General features: G+C 43.9%; 1 long non-coding RNA gene across 1 annotated transcript; it reads left to right on the top strand.

Moving 5' to 3' along the window:
* Positions 1 to 814: 814 nt before the first annotated feature.
* Positions 815 to 10498, top strand: LOC139176300 (uncharacterized). Its single transcript, XR_011560697.1, has 2 exons — positions 815 to 1335; positions 10328 to 10498. It is a non-coding gene; the product is annotated as an uncharacterized lncRNA (long non-coding RNA).
* The last annotated feature ends 8119 nt before the right edge of the window (positions 10499 to 18617 follow it).

Below are 18617 nucleotides of genomic sequence, written 5' to 3'. Positions count from 1 at the left end.
TTTTTCAGGAATCTTTATAAAGTTTTTAATGAGATAAAATTCGCATAACATAAAATTAACTTTTTTATTTTATTTAAGTGAAAGTGAGTTTATTTAGAGAGATGCACATTTCAGAGACAGCATGTGGTCTGTCTCAAAAGGCAAGAGCAGCCCCAGGGCATAGAGTCGTCTGAGAAAGTGAGAACAGCCTTGGGAGAAACATACTCCACAAACAGAAGGTAGGCCATCTCAGAAGAGCAGCCCCAAAATATGGGATGAAAATTAACCATTTTAAAGTCAACAATTCAGAGGCATTTAGTACATTCTGAGTGTTGTAAACCTCCATATCTATCTACTTGCAAAATGCTTTCATCCCAAAGGAGACCCCATACACAAGCAGTCACCCTCTACTCCCCTTCCCCTCTACTCCCTGGCAACCACCAACCTGCTTTCCATCTCCGTGGGTTTTCCTGTCTGGATATTTTGTAAAAACAGAATTATGTAATATGTGACCTTTCATGCCTGGTTTCTATACTTAGCATAATATTTTTGAAGTTCAAGCACATTATAACACGTATCTGTACTTCATTTCTCATTAGGGCTGAATAATTCTCCATTGTATGTATACACCACGATTTATTTATCCATTTATTTCATTGATGGACATTTGGGTTGTTTCTACTTTCTGCCTGTTGCAGACAGTACAACTGTTAGGGGAAGCACGCTGACTGAAACCGCCCACCCTGACCAGGCACCGTAGTAACCATTTGCATGTTTTATGACAGGAGGTCCTGGTAAGGAACACGGAACTAATAAGCCACCACCAACAGGAAGAGTTCCAGAAAGGTCAAAAACAGACACCACGAGTTGGACCACCTCCCAGAATCCCTCTCTCTGGCATCCATCTTGGCTGAACAATGCCTGCACCACCAGGAAGGACTCTGAGTCAGAATGATTGGCCAAGGGCAAGCCGGAAACTAACCCCATCACCATAAAACCCGAGACTGCGAGCCACGCGGCAGAGCAGCTCTCCTGGGTTCCCTTACCCTCCTGCTCTCCACCCGGGTGCCCCTTTCCAATGAAGTCTCTTGCTTTGTCAACATGTGTCTCCTCCGACAATTCATTTCTGAATGTTAGACAAGAGCCCACTTTTCAGGCCCTGGAAGGGGTCCCCCTTCCTGCAACAAATGGCGACTCCACCAGGGACTCTTCTTTGCTGAGACTGACATGCTGATCACTCGGGGAACTCAAGGACCAGCTTGCCCACCGATGGACCAGACCCGGTGGCCGCAACTGGGACCCTTTTGTCCCTGGTCTCCTCCTGACATGGACAACTGGCCAGAGCGCCCCGACCCGGTAAGGAACAAGAGAATTGATTGACCTCTCTCCCCTCCCCTCTCTCTTTCCTCTCCTTAACCCTTCCTATCCTTCCCCTTTTTTCTAGTCCTCTGGTCCTGGATGCAGGAATGGGCCTCAGCCTGAGATGAGGATTGGAGGCTGATCCCCTTTGCTTGGCAGAGAACTTGAATTCTGGTTCTGTTCTGGTCTGGTTTCTAGTTTGAATTCTGGTTCTGGTCTGGTCTGGTCTGGTTTCTGGTAGGGCCGAGTTCCAGTCGTCCCTTCTCTGGAGGCCCAGGGTAAAGTCCCGTAACGCCTGGGTATCTGAGGTGGCGAGAGAGGTCTGTAAGGCCACCCCTTTTGCCCCCCTCTCCTGCCTTCTCTCGTCTTCTTTCAACATGGCTTCCTTTCCTCCCTTTGAAATCTTTGAAGACCTGAGATATTTTCATTTTCTCTGTTAGTACTTGGATCCAAAGTTCTGTATCCTATAGGAGGTTTTCGGAGAGACTGTAATCTTGTATTTAAGGGAGTGTCTGATGAGGACTGCCAGGTTTATCTGTGTGTCTTATACTCTGTGTTCTGTGCTGTGATTTTTGACGGCCATTTTGCTCTGTGTGGTCATCATTTGTTTTAGACGTGCCGCCATTTTCCAAGAACTTGATTTTCTTTCCCTGTGCCTTGAGACCAGGGCTCTCAGGAACACTTATCTAGACCATCTATAACTCCCGAGACTGAGGAAAAACAGGAAGAAGTCTTTAAATTTTTTATTTGTTCCAACTGTTATAAATAAACTAGTAAATTTTATAGTGTAATATCTAATTCATGTCTAAGTTTAGAAAATGAAGCTAGATCTCACTTTGTGTCTGTCTGAATATGTGTATGTCCTGGTATATCTTTGTCTCTGGATAATATTTTTGAGATTAATTTATGAATGAGAGCTATTTAACTGGTTTAAAGAAAAGTAAGCACTTACAAGGGCTTTCCTGGTGGCTCAGCTGGTAAAGAATCCACCTGGGAGACCTGGGTTCAATCCCTGGGTTGGGAAGATACCCTGGAGAAGAGAATGACTACCCACTCCAGTATTCTGACCTGGAGAATTCCATGGAGTGTATAGTCCATTGGGGTTGCAAAGAGCTGGACATGACTGAGCGACTTTCACATTCCATTCCAAGAACTTATAAATTCTAAACTAAGCTAAATTAATTCCAGGTTCATGTGAAGTGGGAAATATTCAATATTAAATTAATACCTGGTAACAGATATGTCTCTAGAACCATCAATAAGTATAATACTTCTGTTGTACCTAGGTTTACTAGAGGTCAAATAAGACTGTATTCTGTCACAAATATGTCAACAAGAAATGTACCTCACTGTGGAAAATAGGGAAACTAAGATGTGTTTTCAGTAGAAGAAGATATGAAAAAAAAAATACTGAAAAGAGTTATGCATGATTAGGATTTTCTAAAATTGGTTTACAATTAGTTGGGTAAATGGATTTTATTAGGAATAACACAGCCATAGGAAAACTGGTTAGAGTCAACTATGTCCAAGATGGCAGAGCTGACTTTCACTAGACCTTAAGCCTCAGTATTTAGGCCCATTGTGACATATCACCACTTATGATACACCCACCAGCACCGGCTAAATCTGACCGAATTCAATTACATGGGAAATATTATCAAATGAGTAATAAATCCTCTCAGGTTACACTGTGTGGTAAACATTACTAATATAGATATCCTAGAAATTATATGGAGTTCCTAATATTCTGATATGTCCTGGTATTCTAATGGGAAAACTGATGACTTCACAAAGGTTAACAAAAGGATGAATGAACCAATGAATATGCTTGTAACTTTTATGGTGGTTTGCCATGAAATCAAAAGATGCTTGCTCCTTGGAAGAAAAGCTATGACCAACCTAGACAGCATATTAAAAAGCAGAGACATTACTTTGCCAACAAAGGTCCGTCTAGTCAGAACTATTTTTCCAGTAGTCATGTATGGATGTGAGAGTTGGACCATAAAGAAAGCAGAGCATTGAAGAATTGATGCTTTGGAACTGTGCTGTTGGAGAAGACTCTTGAGAGTCCCTTGGACTGTAAGGAGATCAAACCAGTCAATCCTAAAGGAAATCAGTCCTGAATATTTATGGGAAGGACTGATGCTGAAGCTGAAACTCCAGTACTTCGGCCACCTGATGAACTGACTCCTTGGAAAAGACCCTGATGCTTGGAAAGATGGAAGGTGGGAGGAGAAAGGGACGACAGTGGGTTGGATGGCACCACTGACTTGATGGACAGGAGTTTGAGTAGGCTCTCGGAGTTGGTGATGGACAGGGAAGCCTGCTGTGCTGCAGTCCATTGGGTTGCAAAGAGTCAGACATGACTGAGTGACTGAACTGAACTGATCTGAAAAAATTATAGGTTTGAATCTGTGTTTTCTGGGAGTAGGGAAAACATTCCCCTCAGACTAATTATGATGGTAATTTGGTAAAATTATATGTTATAAACAAATTGAAACAATTATATTTCCCCTCTATCTGACTCCTCCAGAGATTGGAAACTCTTAGGTTTCCAGTAACTTTATCAGTTAAGTTAGGAAGGTTATCTCACTAATAGGTACAGAATTTTTGTGACCTTGAAAAGGTAATTTTTGAGACCTTAAAAAGAGAAGAATTCACCTAGATTTGTTAAGCAAAATCTGTGATAAAGCATGACTTTCCCAGCCCTAAAAGGTTTTATTTTAAAAGTTCAGTCTGAGACTTTATAAAAGTTTCAGCAAAGCAATAAGTCTATCATCAATTATGGTTATACAAATCATCAGGCAAAATTTATTAAGAGCAGAACTATTTTGTAAACAAACTAACCTTTAATTTGGTTATATTTGGTAAAAATGAGGGTAATTTTAGAGAGAAAAAGATGTTTCAATAAATATTAAATCCCAGTTTGTTAATAGAGGTCTGTATATACTAAGACTCATTTCCTGGATAGTTCTTTGCTGTTATGCCATATTAATGTAAAATTTAATTGAATTCTTAAAGAACACCCTAAGTTTGTTTCTGAAGCTTATCTCAGTAATCTATCTTTGGATGAAGATCAGGTGCCTCATGACCTGCAACCAGGACTAGAAGAAGACATAATTTAAGGGACTGTCTCCAACCTGGATGGAAGGACCTTTTTATCAGGTACTCTTAACTAGCTCATGCTCGGTAAAATTGAAGGGAAATTGACTGTTAGATTAATTCCCACTTCCAAAGGCCCCTACACTGGACGAGTTTATACAGAGGACTCCTAACCTGAACTCACCTTAAAACGACATTCAAACAGAGGAAACTGCATATCTAGGCCAAGAAGATGACATCAGAAGTAGACAGCTTGCCCCAGATGCTGGACCTGATTCGTGTGATCATTTATAATGTTTTCTTGACTTCTTGGACCTTTACATATAAATCAAATGCTTTTCTATCATAGGCATGATCCTATGCTGGTTTTAGAAATCAACCCAATTGTTGGGTTTGGTCAATTACCTGCGTCTAGCTCTGGGTTACCTTGGTGAATTTCTCTACTCCAAGGTTCTGATTGGTTGGCACTGAGAAAATTAACTTAAAAAGAAAAATTATAGTCATATTCAGGTCACTATTGATATTACAGGGCTTCCCCGGTAAAGAACCGACCTGCCAATGCAGGAGACTTAAGAGACCCTGGTTTGATCTCTAGGTGAGGAAGATCCCCTGGAAGAGGCAATGGCAACACACTCCAGTATTCTTGCCTGGAGAATCCCATGGACAGAGGAGCCTGGCAGTCTACAGTCCATAGAGTCGCAAAGAGTTGGACACGACTGACATGATTTAGCACACGTTGATATTACTAGAGTGGATCCCCTCTCCTGGCCAATTAATAATGCCTGCTCTGACTCTGCCCATAAATTTGAGTTATCTTCTATTACACAGGGCTTCCCTGATGGCTCAGTGGTAAAAGAATCTGCCCGCAATGCAGGAGACCCAGGTTTGATCCCTGGGTTGGGAGGATCTCTTGGAGAAGGGAATGGCAGCCCACTCCAGTATTCTTGCCTGGAGAATCCCATGGACAGAGGAGCCTGGCGGGCTACAGTCCATGGGGCTGCAAAGAGTCGGACTCTACTGAGCTACTAACCCTTTCACTTTTCTGTTACTCAAGCTCAATCAGAGGAACAAGCAAAGTTTCAGCAAAGAAAAAAACCTCCCACAATAATGGGATGGATTTATATAGATAATACCAGGCTATAATAATTTAGGTTTAAAGTCTCCTCTATGTTGGAAACAATTAAATCATACTAAGGATAATAGTCTACCAACAGTAGGAAACTGGACTATGTGCCTTATAGACAGTACCAATATATAATTTCCCTGGAAGATAAGGATTCATACAGAATAGACTAAGTCAGGCAACCTGGGATATACTGCGCTACATCTAATGGGAGCTGTTAGCGTAGGTCTTACTTGTGACGTTACTAATAATGCTGGCTATGTTATTTTTATTTTACCTGTTTTACAAAATTGCTGTTTGTTACACTGCCAAATGTGTGGTAGGCCTCTGAAAAATAATATATAGTTCCACATGAGATCGATGATTGTAACAGTGTTGTTACAATCCAGATTGTAACAGATTGTAACAGATCCAGATTGTAACTCTGGATATGGGAAGAAGCCACAGGAGGGAATATTTTCCTAGACCAAGAGGCTAGTAAGACAGGTGGTCCAGAGAATTTTGGATACTGTTTTATGGCCTAGTCCAGTAACAGCACATTGAGTGGCCTGTCAACAAAATCTTTGCCAGACCTGAGAATGGACATTCTCAGCTCTGTGGGATGAAATGGTCATGAAGTGCCACCTCCCCCGCACCAAATCATGGTTGAGTTTATGACCAAGAAGGGGCCCTGCCAACTGGAAACTGGCACTTGCCATCTAATTACTCAAAGATTAAATCATGGCCACCACAGCTACTGACCTCCAACACCTCTGAAAGGAGTTCAGGGTGGAAATCAGGAAGGAGGCACTCTGTGCTCTGGGAAAAACTGGCAGAACAGGCCTTCAGAGAGAGATCTTTTCAGAAGATTTTATGAGTCCCAATTCTTGCATCTTCTCATACACAGAGAAACGACATCATTAATGGTGACATCTGCTTTGGCTATTAAGGAGAATATCACAATTAAAAGTCAAAATAGAGTAGCTATGGTTCAGACATCCAAGGAAATAACTAGGAGACACTACGGATGTAATTTCAGACTAGTCCTTATATCGCTAAAAACTTGAGTTTTGTGAGTCTCAAAACAACGTCTGCTGGCAGCTAGTAACTACAACCTTACTTTTTATAAAACCAGGCAACTGGCTACCTGGCTACAAGTCTCCCCAAAGAGCCAGGTCCAGACTGGATTTCAGGCCTATTATTCTGAAAAGAAATGAGATTTATTTTGCCTATTATAATTCCAGTTGTCACTCCTTCAGCTACTTCTAATTGTGTCTGTTACACCTAAATGGCAGACCAAGGGATTGAGATTTTAATCATACAAGGCTCAGATCTAGGACTTGGAACTCAGAAATACTTCCAATTCAGGGTCTATTCTCCAAACTGAGTCAGTCCTATGCCCCACTTTGACAGGAAGTTATCAGAGTCATAGTTACCCAGTTCCCTGAATTAAAACTGAGCAGGACTCCGTGGGGATCTGGAGTACAGAACTTTTCTGCTTTCCCTCTTTCTTGCTTGTAGGATATAGACTTTACACAGCCTCCTTAACCCTCCCTGAGTTTCAAAGAACAGATCCAAACAGTTGCTGATCAGAGAAGGGAGGGGATACAAAAACAGAGGAGAAACAATCAAATGGTGGTTCAGCCCAGGGGCAAGATCCTGGTTCCTACTCAAAGAAGACCCATAACAATATCTTTGAGTTCTTCTCTGGAACTGGGGCCCCCACCCAGGTGGGAGATGAAGGCTGAGCACAGATTTCTGGAGCACCAGCCTGTTGCCTCACTACACCCTGCAGTCCTCACCTCAAATTTTGCCTTCATTTTCTGGGGACCAGTGATGAGTATCCTGTTAGGTTTCCTTATGACCCCTGTCTGTTTCATCTCTGATGGGGTCCAACAGTTTCAGGCTAAATCGCTGTTACTACCAGTATGGAAGCCTATTCTTTCAGTTAAAAAATACCTCAACTTAGATCAGGTAGAGAGAGACTTCTACTAGGCAGGACTACACCTAGGAACAGCAGGAAGATGTTACAGAAGAAAGAGACCTCTGTCCCAGTTCCCAAGAAGTAATCTTGAGTATGCAGTCTCTCAGGAGGGAGCTGTTAGGGGAAGCACACTGGCCGAAACCACCACCCTGGCCAGGCACCATGGTAACCATGCGCGTGAGTTGTTTTACGACAGGAGGTCCTAGTAAGAAACATGGAACTAATAAGCCTCCACCAACTGGCAGAGTTCCAGAAAGGTCAAAAGGAGACACCACCTGTCCGACCACCTCCCAGAATCCTTCTTGCTGGCATCCATCTTGGCTGAACAATGCATGCACCACCAGGAAAAACTCTGAGTCAGAATGATTGGTCAGGGACAAAATGAAAGGTGAAAGTCATTCAATCGTGTCAGACTTTTTGTGACCCCATGGACTGGAGTTCTCCAGGCCAGACTACTGGAGTGGGTTGCCATTCCCTCTTCCAGGGGATCTTCCCAACCCAGGGATCGAACCTAGGTCTCCTGCATTGCAGGCAGATTCTTTACCAGCTGAGCCACCAGGGAAGCCCAAGAATACTGGAGTGGGTAGCCTATCCCTTCTCCAGCAGATCTTCCCAACCCAGCAATTGAACTGGGGTCTCCTGCATTTCAGGCACATTCTTTGCCAGCTGAGCTACCAGAAAAGCCTAGAAACTAATCTCATCACCATAAAACCCGAGACTGTGAGCCATGTGGCAGAGCAGTCCTCCTGGGTTCTCTTACCCTACTGCGCTCCACCAGGTACCCCTTCCCAATAAAATCTCTTCCTATGTCAGCACATGTGTCTCCTCGGACAATGCATTTCCGATTGTTAGACAATAGCCCACTCTGGGGCCCTGGAAAGGGTCCCCCTTCCTGCAAGACACTATTGGTACATGGGTGTCCTAAGAGTGGAATTGCCAGTCCTATGGTAATCCACAGAGCCAGAAATCCTGGAGTCTAAAGTCAAGTGGGCCTTAGGAAGCATCACTATGAACAAAGCTAGTGAAGGTGATGGAATTCCAGTTGAGCTATTTCAAATCCTAAAAGATGATGCTGTGAAAGTGCTGCATTCAATATGTCAGCAAATTTGGAAAACTCAGCAGTGGCCACAGGACTGGAAAAGGTCAGTTGTCATTCCAATCCTAAAGAAAGGCGATGCCAAAGAATGTTCAAACTACCACACAATTGCACTCATCTCACATGCTAACCAAAGAAATGCTCAAAATTCTCCAAGCATGAACTTCCAGATGTTGAAGCTGGATTTAAAAAAGACAGAGGAACCAGAGATCAAATTGCCAACATCTGTTGGATCATAGAAAAAGCAAGAGAGTTCCAGAAAAACATCTGCTTCATTGACTATGCCAAATCCTTTGACTGTATGGATCACAACATAGAAAATTGGAAAATTCTTCAAGAGATGGGAATACCAGACCACCTTACCTGCCTCCTGGGAATGTGTATGCAGGTTAAGAAGCAACAGTTAGAACCGGACGTGAAATAACAGACTGGTTCCAAATCAGGAAAGGAGTCCATCAAGGCTGTATATTGTCACCTTGCTTATTTAACTTATACTCAGAGTACATCAAAAAAAATGACGGGCTGCATGAATCACAAGCTGGTATCAAGATTGCCAGGAGAAATAACGATAACCTCAGATATGCAGATGACACCACGCTTATGGCAGAAAGTGAAGAAGAACTAAAGAGCCTCTTGATGAAAGTGAAAGAAGAGAGTGAAAAAGTTGGCTTAAAACTCAACATTCAAAAGACAAAGATCATGGCATCTGGTCCCATCACTTAATGGCAAACAGATGGGGAAACAGTGGAAACAGTGACAGACTTTCTTTTTTGGGGCTCCAAAATCACTGCAAGTGGTGACTGCAGCCATTAAATTAAAAGATGCTTACTCCTTGGAAGAAAAGCTATGACTAACCTAGACAGCATATTAAAAAGCAGAGACATTACTTTGCCAATAAAAGTCCACATAGTAAGAGGTATGTTTTTCCAGCACCTGTGTATGGATGTGAGAGTTGGACTATGAAGAAAGCTGAGCACCAAAGAATTGATGCTTCTGAACTGTGGTGTTGGAGAAGACTCTTGAGAGTCCCTTGGACTCCAAGGAGATCCAACCAGTCCATCCCAAAGGAGATCAGTCCTGGGTGTTCTTTGGAAGGACTGATGCTGAAGCTGAAACTCCAATACTTTGGCCACCTGATGTGAAGAGCTGACTCATTGGAAAAGACCCTGATGCTGGGAAAAATTGAAGGCAGGAGGAGAAGGGGACGACAGAGGATGAGATGGTTGGATGGCATCACCAATTGGATGGACATGAGTTTGAGCAAAGCTCTGGGAGTTGGTGATGGACAAGGAGGCCTTGTGTGCTACAGCCCATGGGGTCACAAAGAATCGGACATGACCGGCCGACTGAATTGATGGTGAGCCCATGTTTTACTTTTTAAAGAACAAGCCGTTTATTCTTAACCAGTAAATTGCTGTGTATCAACCAGAAATGATAGAGAAAAATGACAACAGGATTTCTAAAAGCTCATACATGGGGGGATATGGGCAGACACTACTGGCTGATTAACAAACCAAAGTCTTTGTCTTCCTAGTACATAGGAATACAGCTGGACTACATTTTCCAGTCTCTCGTGCAGCTAGGCAAGGCCGTGTGTCTGGGTTCCTGCCAACAGAATGCAAGCAGAAGTGAAGTGGGGCAATTCCAGGTCTGGCCCTTGAACACCACCCACAGGCAATCCTCTGTGCTCTCTCTTCTTCTGCAGGCTTGATGCAGAGAAACACAGCAACCTGAGAAACCACACATCGAAGATGGGGGACGCTCGAGAAGGAAGGAGCATAGGTTCCAAAATCACCACTTGGAGGAGAGCTGCTACCATAAGGAATACTTGTTTCATAGTTTGAATGAGTGAATAACAAACTTTTATTGTGTTAAACCCTGTGAGTTTATGAGTACTCTATTATAGCGGCTAGCAGTGCCTTATCCTTACCCTAAAAGGTAAATCAGAAGACCACACCTTGCTCTCAGACAAACCTGATACTTGGGGTTAGAGTGAAAAACTGAAAATTGGGAAGAGCCCAGAAGGCCAGGGAAGCTTGAGGCTGAAGTGAATTCAAGCCCGCGGTGCTTCGTGTCAGCACAGAGAGAGGTTCAGGACTTGGGCTCTGGAAAGCTCGCCTAGGACAGCGCCTGGGCCAGCCTGAACGATGACTTGCTGTGGTGTCCTTAGAACAAGGAGAGAAACGAGGCCTTTGCACCTAGTAAATTGTTTCAATCAGGAAAACTGGGAGCTTAAAAAAACAAGAACTCTGAGACTGAATACACTTGATCTTTCTTAGACTCAAAAATCTGTTGAAGCTCATCTGTTTTTTACGCTTTGTTGCTTTCTTTGATCACTTCCCATCTGTTTTCTCATGGTTTCTTAAGAAATTTCTATTTGAAAACTCCAAATCAGACAGTCAGTGGAAATAGCCATCAGGGAAAATTTAGAGCCCTTAAAGCCCAGGTGAAAGTGGTGCAGGGACTGATGTTTCTCAGTGTGGGCGTCTCGGTATTTGGGGCAGGTAATTCTCTCACATTCAGGCCATCCCAAGAACTTCAGGGTATTTAGCATCCTTGGCCCAGCCCACTAAATGACAATACAGACCCAGTTATCAGTTCAGTTCAGTCGCTCAATCACGTCCAACTTTTTGCGACCCCATGGACTGCAGCACACCAGGCTTCCCTGTTCATCACCAACTCCTGGAGCTTGTTCAAATTCATGTCCATCAAGTCAGTTTTGCCATCCAACCATCTCATCCTCTGTTGTCCCTTTCTCCTCCTGCCTTCAATCTTTCCCAGCATCAGGGTCTTTTCCAAGGAGTCAGTTCTCATCAGGTGGCCAAAGTGTTGGAGTTTCAGCTTCAGCATCAGTCCTTCTAATGAATATTCAGGACTGATTTCCTTTAGGATGGACTGGTTGGATCTCCTTGCAGTCCAAGGGACTCTCAGAGTCTTCTCCAACACCACAGTTCAAAAGCATCAATTCTTCGGTGCTCAATTCTTCGGTGCTCAGCTTTCTATATGGTCCAATTCTCACATCCATATATGACTACTGGAAAAACCATGGCTTTGACTAGGCGGACCTTTGTTGGCAAAGTAATGTCTCTGCTTTTTAATATGCTCTCTAGCTTTTAGTCATAGCTTTTCTTCCAAGAAGCAAGCGTCTTTTAATTTCATGGTTGCAGTCACTATCGGCAGTGATTTTGGAGCCTAAAAAAGTCTGTCACTGTTTCCATTGTTTTCTCATCTATTTGCCATGAAGTGATGGGACCAGATGCCATGATCTTTGTTTTTTGAATGTTGAGTTTTAAGCCAACTTTTTCACTCTCTTCTTTCACTTTCATCAAGAGGCTCTTTAGTTCTTCTTCACTTTTTGCAATAAGGGTGGTGTCATCTGCATATCTGAGGTTATTGTTATTTCTCCTGGCAATCTTGATATCAGCTTGTGCTTCATGAAGCCTGGCATTTCACATGAGGTACTCTGCATGTAAGTTAAATAAGCAAGGTGACAATATACAGCCTTGACATACTCCTTTCCCAATTTGGAACCAGTCTGTTATTCCATGTCCGGTTCTAACTGTTGCTTCTTGACCTGCATACAGATTTCTCAGGAGGCAGATAAGGTGGTCTGGTATTCCCATCTCTTGAAGAGTTTTCCACAGTTTGTTGTGATCTACACAGTCAGAAACTTTGGCTTAGTCAATAAAGCAGAAATAGATGCTTTTCTAGTATTCTCTTGCTTTTTCTATGATCCAACAGATGTTGGCAATTTGATCTCTGGTTCCTCTGCCTCTTCTAAATCCAGCCTGAACATCTGGATGTTCACACTTCACATACTGTTGAAGCCTGACTTGGAGAATTTTGAGCATTACTTTGCTAGCATGTGAGATGAGTGCAACTGTTAGGTAGTTTGAACATTCTTTGGCATTGCCTTTCTTTGGGATTGGAATGAAACTAACCTTTTCCAGTCCTGTGGCCACTGCTGAGTTTTCCAAATTTTCTGGCCTATTGAGTGCAACACTTTCACAGCATCATCTTTTAGGATTTAAAATAGCTCAACTGGAATTCCATCACCTCCATTAGCTTAGTTCATAGTGATGCTTCCTAAGGCCCGCTTGACTTCGCATTCCAGAATGTCTGGCTCTAGGTGAGTGATTACACCATCGTGGTTATCTGGGTCATGAAGGTGTTTTTTGTATAGTTCTGTGTATTCTTGCCACCTCTTCTTATATCTTCTGCTTCTGTTATGTCCATACCATTTCTGTCCTTTATTGTGCCGTCTTTGCATGAAATGTTCCCTTGGTATCTAATTTTCTTGAAGGGATTTCTAGTCTTTCCCATTCTATTGTTTTCTTCTATTTCAGACCCAGTTATAACAGACCCAGTTATAGTGACAATCAAAACCCTTTCAGGCATTTCTCTTTTTTAAAAGGGTGAACAAGACCTATTATCTTTTACTTATTTATTTGGCCATGATAGCCTACCATGAATGGTATCAGATTCGTGATTGCCAAAAAAAGAAGATTTAGCCTCAGGACCAGGGCCCAGGCTTGATCACTCAAGAGCTTTCGTGTAGCAGTTTTATTAAAGTATAAAAAGGGACAGAGAGAGCTTCTGACACGGACATCGGCGGGGTGGGGGAAGTGTGCCCCACTGCTAGTCTTGTCAAGGTCTCATATACTTTTACAAGACCCACTCCCCCAACAGACATTAAATTAACAAGATTAGAACTAACAGTAGAAAGGTCTTACCAGACCCACTCCCACAACATAAGATAACATATCTTAAGATAACAAGATTAGTCTAGGTTCTTGTTAAGAAGGAGAAACATGTCCTCAAGCAAGATATATTGTTGTGTTATAACCCATTTTCTCCTGTATATGTCACCTAGGTATCACGTGATATCTCCTGTATATCACCCTTTTCTCCTCCTTGAGAGCCTTGGACCCCTTTCTCCTTCTCAAGGGCCCTGGACCCCTCCCTCCTTGAGGGCCCTGGACTCCTTATCAACCTGCCTAACAATTAGCTCTCTCACAGGCTTGTGGGATCCTAGTTCCCCCACCAGGAATCAAACCTGCCCCGTCTGCTCTGGAAGCTCAGAGTCACACCTGCTGGATCTCCAGGGAAGTCCCCTCCAGACATTTCTAAGCAGCCTTATGAGCAGCAGCCTGACTCCCAGGTTGGGAACCTCTGAATGAAAGGAAAACCAGGAGAACGTAGAAGAGTTTGAGATCTGAGAGAGACTTATGAGAGATCCCTGCAGTCACCCTTGCTTTCCTTACAGCAGATTCTTCTCCAGCACCTTTGAAAAGACTCTCTAACTTAAGTCTTTTTCTTGACTCTTCTCCCTAGACCACTCCAGTGCCCTGTTCATTCAACCTCTAGCTAATTCCTCCCACTCTCCAGTGTGGATCACAATTTTCTGATTTTAATTTTCTCAAAGATTTTTTTTGCTACCACTTCCCATCTCAGGCCTCAGACCTTCCAGGTGTCCTGCTGGCTTGTTATTAGAGCCACGTCATTCCAATGTGTGTCTAAAGTCCACCTTTTTTCCACTTCAAAATAATAGACTAGAGTTTTGACCATGGGTCTCAAAGGCTCTGCCAGATTAGGAGAACAGCCTTAGCAAAGGCTGTTCAAGAGGAAGCTTGGCCTCCTGGAGGGATAAGCAGACAGTGTTATTTATAGGCTGTAGGCTGCATGCTGGGAGAGAAGGTGGCAGGGGCAGGAAGGGGGCAAATGATAACCTGGGTGGGAGGGGAGATCTGGGTCCCTGGGAACTGAAGGGAGGAACTGAGCTCAGAGCCAGTGTCAGATGAAAGCAGATGAGGACAACTTCCTGCCTTCAATGCTGGGAGTCAATTAGTTAGAGTCGGATGCCTGACATGACGGGAGGAGGTGCTCTTAGGGAAGGGGCCCCCAAGAACAGGCAAGGAGTAGGGCACAGCCATTGAACTCAAGCTGGTTGAGTCATTGGCCAGTGTGTCCATCAACACACAAAAACCTCTCACCTAAAAAGGTTCTCTATCACAGAACAGGTCAATAAATCATGCTGACTGCATTTACTGATGAATTTAAGTAGGCCATTGGTTTGACTGTCTCCTGATTACCATTTTCTCTTCATCATAATATGCATCTCCCTTCTTCCCCTATACATATTTTAACATTTCTGAAATGAGGATATGTCTTAAAATAGATGTGTAAAGTTTCTTTCTTTCTTTCTTTTTTTTTGAAGTAGCTATTAAATCAATGATGCATCTTATAATCAATGACAAATTAGAATCAAGGAAATAGGCTAATTACCAGAATTGATTTCTCATTTTGATGTAATATAGACAAGAGTATTTGCTGGGCATTAAGAAACACCTGTGCTTACTGGTGCATGCAAAACTGTTTGTGGACAGTCTCAGCAGACATTACACACACACACACAAACACCACACACACACATGAATGCTCACCACCCACCCCACCTTTGAGGTACTGATGGCTGTGGTTTGATGCCATCAGACCCCCAGGGAGCCCAGGGAAATGCATAATGTGCAAAATCTCACCCTCTCTTAGAAACATCATGATGGAATTGCTTTTGGTCCACTCTGCTGCTGACTGTGGTCAGTGAGAGGCAGAGGAGCTCTTCCTGCAGGAGACCAGGCCTGGCCAGTGAGATTCTGGCAGACAGATCTGATGGTTGCTGCTGACACAGAAGCGTCCTGGGAGCTGAGGTTCTCCCCACCTGGCACACCAGCCCTGGTTCCCTCGGGGGGCTCAGCCCCTCCACAGTAGCCCCCACTGCTTACCTGTCCACTCACTTCCCAACCTGGCTTGGTTAACTTCCCCATCCCTCAACGTAAGAGAAGGAAGGGATGTGTTGAATGAGATGACCAGGATTTGTCATGAAGAACAGAGGATGGTGGGTCACCATTAAGCCCTACTGGCTAGGCCAAGGCAGTTGAGAATATGAATAAGTCGGCCTGATGAAGCAACAGGGCCTCCCTCTGCTGGAGATTCCGAAAGCTCCCATCAGGAGAAGTCAATGAGCCATGGTGGATCACGTGCTGGAAGAGATGGGAAACAATTCAGCTCACCAAATTTCTAAGTCTCTGGAAATTTCTAGCCCAAATGGGCTCCTGGGCATGTCGCCTGTCCCAGAGCCTGGGCATGGAAGGAGACGTGGTCCCAGAGGAGGAGGACCTTCTCTTGTCAATCTGAGGTTGCTCAGATTCTCAAGGAACCTAGGTTCAGGCTCTGTTGAAAAAAAGAAGTCCCTCCTGGCACCATTCCACAATGGCCCCTGCCCAGGACACCACTCCAACCTAAATTTTGTGGCCTTGAAAATCCCTGACACAAAGCAGTGTGCCTCTAACTGACTCCTCTTTGAGGGTGACTTTGTGCTACAGGGTGGGGTGGCGAGGGATGGGGTGGAATGGGATGGAGACTTGATCATGATTTAGGCCTTCTGGCTTGGCTCCTTCCCTCCTGACCAGGGGCTAGGGAAGCTGACCGAACAAACCACATGCCACAGCTGCTGGCAGAGAAGTACGGGCCGCCCCGCTGAAGGATCTCCCCACCCCTACTGTGCTACGTCTGCACAGAAACCCCAAGGAGATTGACCAGCCAACATCTCTGATTTCTGATTTCACTTAATGCTATCAAGAGGGCAATTTGGGCTATTTGCTGGAGAGGGCTGGCAAGGTTCCAGCATCCTTGGCTAATCCCATTAGTCTTCTCCTGTCTGCCACTTTTGACTAAGTCCCTCCCTCAAGCCCCTCCCAGACTTCAGGCCTCTCTTCCCCTGCAGGAGGCTCATGGCAGCTGCCACTGGGGTAGCCCTGCTCACGGGCGAGTTTCACCAGAAACTGGAGGAGCAGAAGAGGCAGTGACCAGAGCAATGCCTCCAGGAGAGCCAGAGTCTCCGTCTGAGGAGCTCCAAGAGGCCACGGAAACTTCCCCCGTTTCTCCCTGTAGCAGGGGTTAACAATCTTTAGGGAGCACACACAAACAAAATCACCTCAGGGTCTGCATTTTTAATGACATGTTTAACATTCTTATCCAAATAGAGACCCTGTTTGACAGCATCTCTGATGGATGGTTTCTGCTCTCTGATTGGATAGCTTTGTTTTCTGAATTCATGAGAAATAAGCCTAATCCTTTTTCACATGACCACTTTTACTTATTTATTTACACTTTTCTTATATTTGGACCTGGGCCACACGAGCCTCCATCATAGGAAAAAGGAGTCTTAGTTGTAGACTCATACGAATGTGAGAGTCTGTTCTAGTTATGTAGGTAACTGCCGTGTGATTTGGGGTACACAACACCCTGGGGATGGTTGGAACCCTCAATGATGGCTCTTATAGGTTCTGGGCACCCTGGTTTCTAGCAGGAGAAGAAGTTCCATGGTAATTAGTCTATATCCTGCTTAGGATCTTGTGATTTGGGAAAAATATAAATGAGTCTCTTTCTTCATTTATGAAACAGAAAAAAATAATGTACTGGGGACTTCTTTTCCCATTTCCTCCTGTTAAGTACATCAAAAATCCTTGGATATTATATTCAACACGAATCTAAGAAGACTGAAAGGTGGAGAGTCAAAGGCAGACAGGCTTCAAGACTTGAGGAATTACAAGGCTCAGAGGTCTTCTTTTGGCTTCATACATCCCAGACTTAGAGCTGAAGGTGCCAGTGATCCAGAAAAACTAACAGGCACATCCAAAAAGAAAAATTTCCAGCAGAATCCCAGTTGAGTTAGAGGACCTGGGAAGGGGCAGCCTAGCAAGATAGAAAATGTTTAGACAATTACTGCTCTACTCTAGCCAAACACCACAGAAAAAAACCCGTCACCCTACCTCCACCCATGCCAGCAAAGGTTGAATGGGAAGCTTAGGTTCCTTTCCTTACTAGACTGCAATGCGGTGCCCCAACACACCTGCTAGGATGCTGTTAGAGAAGGTCAAGCAGGAAGCAGGGACTTTGATGACTGATAGCAAAATATCTCCCAAACACAGTGTCAATGGAGGTCATGTGGGAAGCTTGGACTTACACCTCCACCTAGCAATAATGACACTCCCCTCCCCTTATCCACTGGCATGTTGTCAGATCTACAGCAAAGTCAGGAATTTCATCATCAGTAAGTGGTAACTAAGCCTCCTTACCACTGTGCCACAGGAGATCAAGCTGAAATTCACACCCTTGACCAGAAGTCAATAGATGACAACATCAAGATGACAAAGATGTTATAATTACCTGACAAATGAAATAGCCATGATAAAATACTCAGCAAGCAATTATCAGCACACCTGAAGCAGTGGCAAAAAGTCTCAGCAGAGAAATAGAAAATAGAAAAGAGGATCAAGCAGAAATTTTCTGACATAACAATACAATACTCAAGATAAAAAGCTCTACGGATGGGCTCAATGGCAGAATGAAGGAGACATTTTTCAAAACCAGTAAACTTGAAGATACAACAATAGAATTCGGTTCAGTTCAGTTCAGTTGCTCAGTCATGTCCAACTCTGTGACCCCATGGACTGCAGCATGCCAGACCTCTCTGTCCATCACCAACTCCCGGAGTTCACCCAAACTCATGTCCATTGAGTCGATGATATCATCCAACCATCTCGTCCTCTGTCGTCCCTTCTCCTCCTGCCTTCAATCTTTCCCAACGTCAGGGCCTTTTCAAATGAGTCAGCTCTTTGTATCAGGTGGCCAAAGTATTGGCATTTCAGCTTCAACATCAGTCCTTCCAATGAACACTCAGGACTGATTTCCTTTAGGATGGACTGGTTGGATCTCCTTGTAGTCCAAGGGACTCTCAAGAGTCTTCTCCAACACCACAGTTCAAGAGCATCAATTCTTTGGTGCTCAGCTTTCTTTATGGTCCAGTCTCACATCCATACATGACGAGTGAAAAAGCCATAGTCTTGACTAGATGGACCTTTGTTGGCAAAGTAATGTCTCTGCTTTTTAATATGCTGTCTAGGTTGGTCATAACTTTCCTGCCAAGGAGTAATTAC

Source organism: Bos indicus, chromosome 16 (genome assembly GCF_029378745.1).
Source record: "Bos indicus isolate NIAB-ARS_2022 breed Sahiwal x Tharparkar chromosome 16, NIAB-ARS_B.indTharparkar_mat_pri_1.0, whole genome shotgun sequence".
Classification (NCBI taxonomy): Eukaryota; Metazoa; Chordata; class Mammalia; order Artiodactyla; family Bovidae; genus Bos; species Bos indicus.
This window is presented reverse-complemented; position numbering and strand designations above follow the sequence as displayed.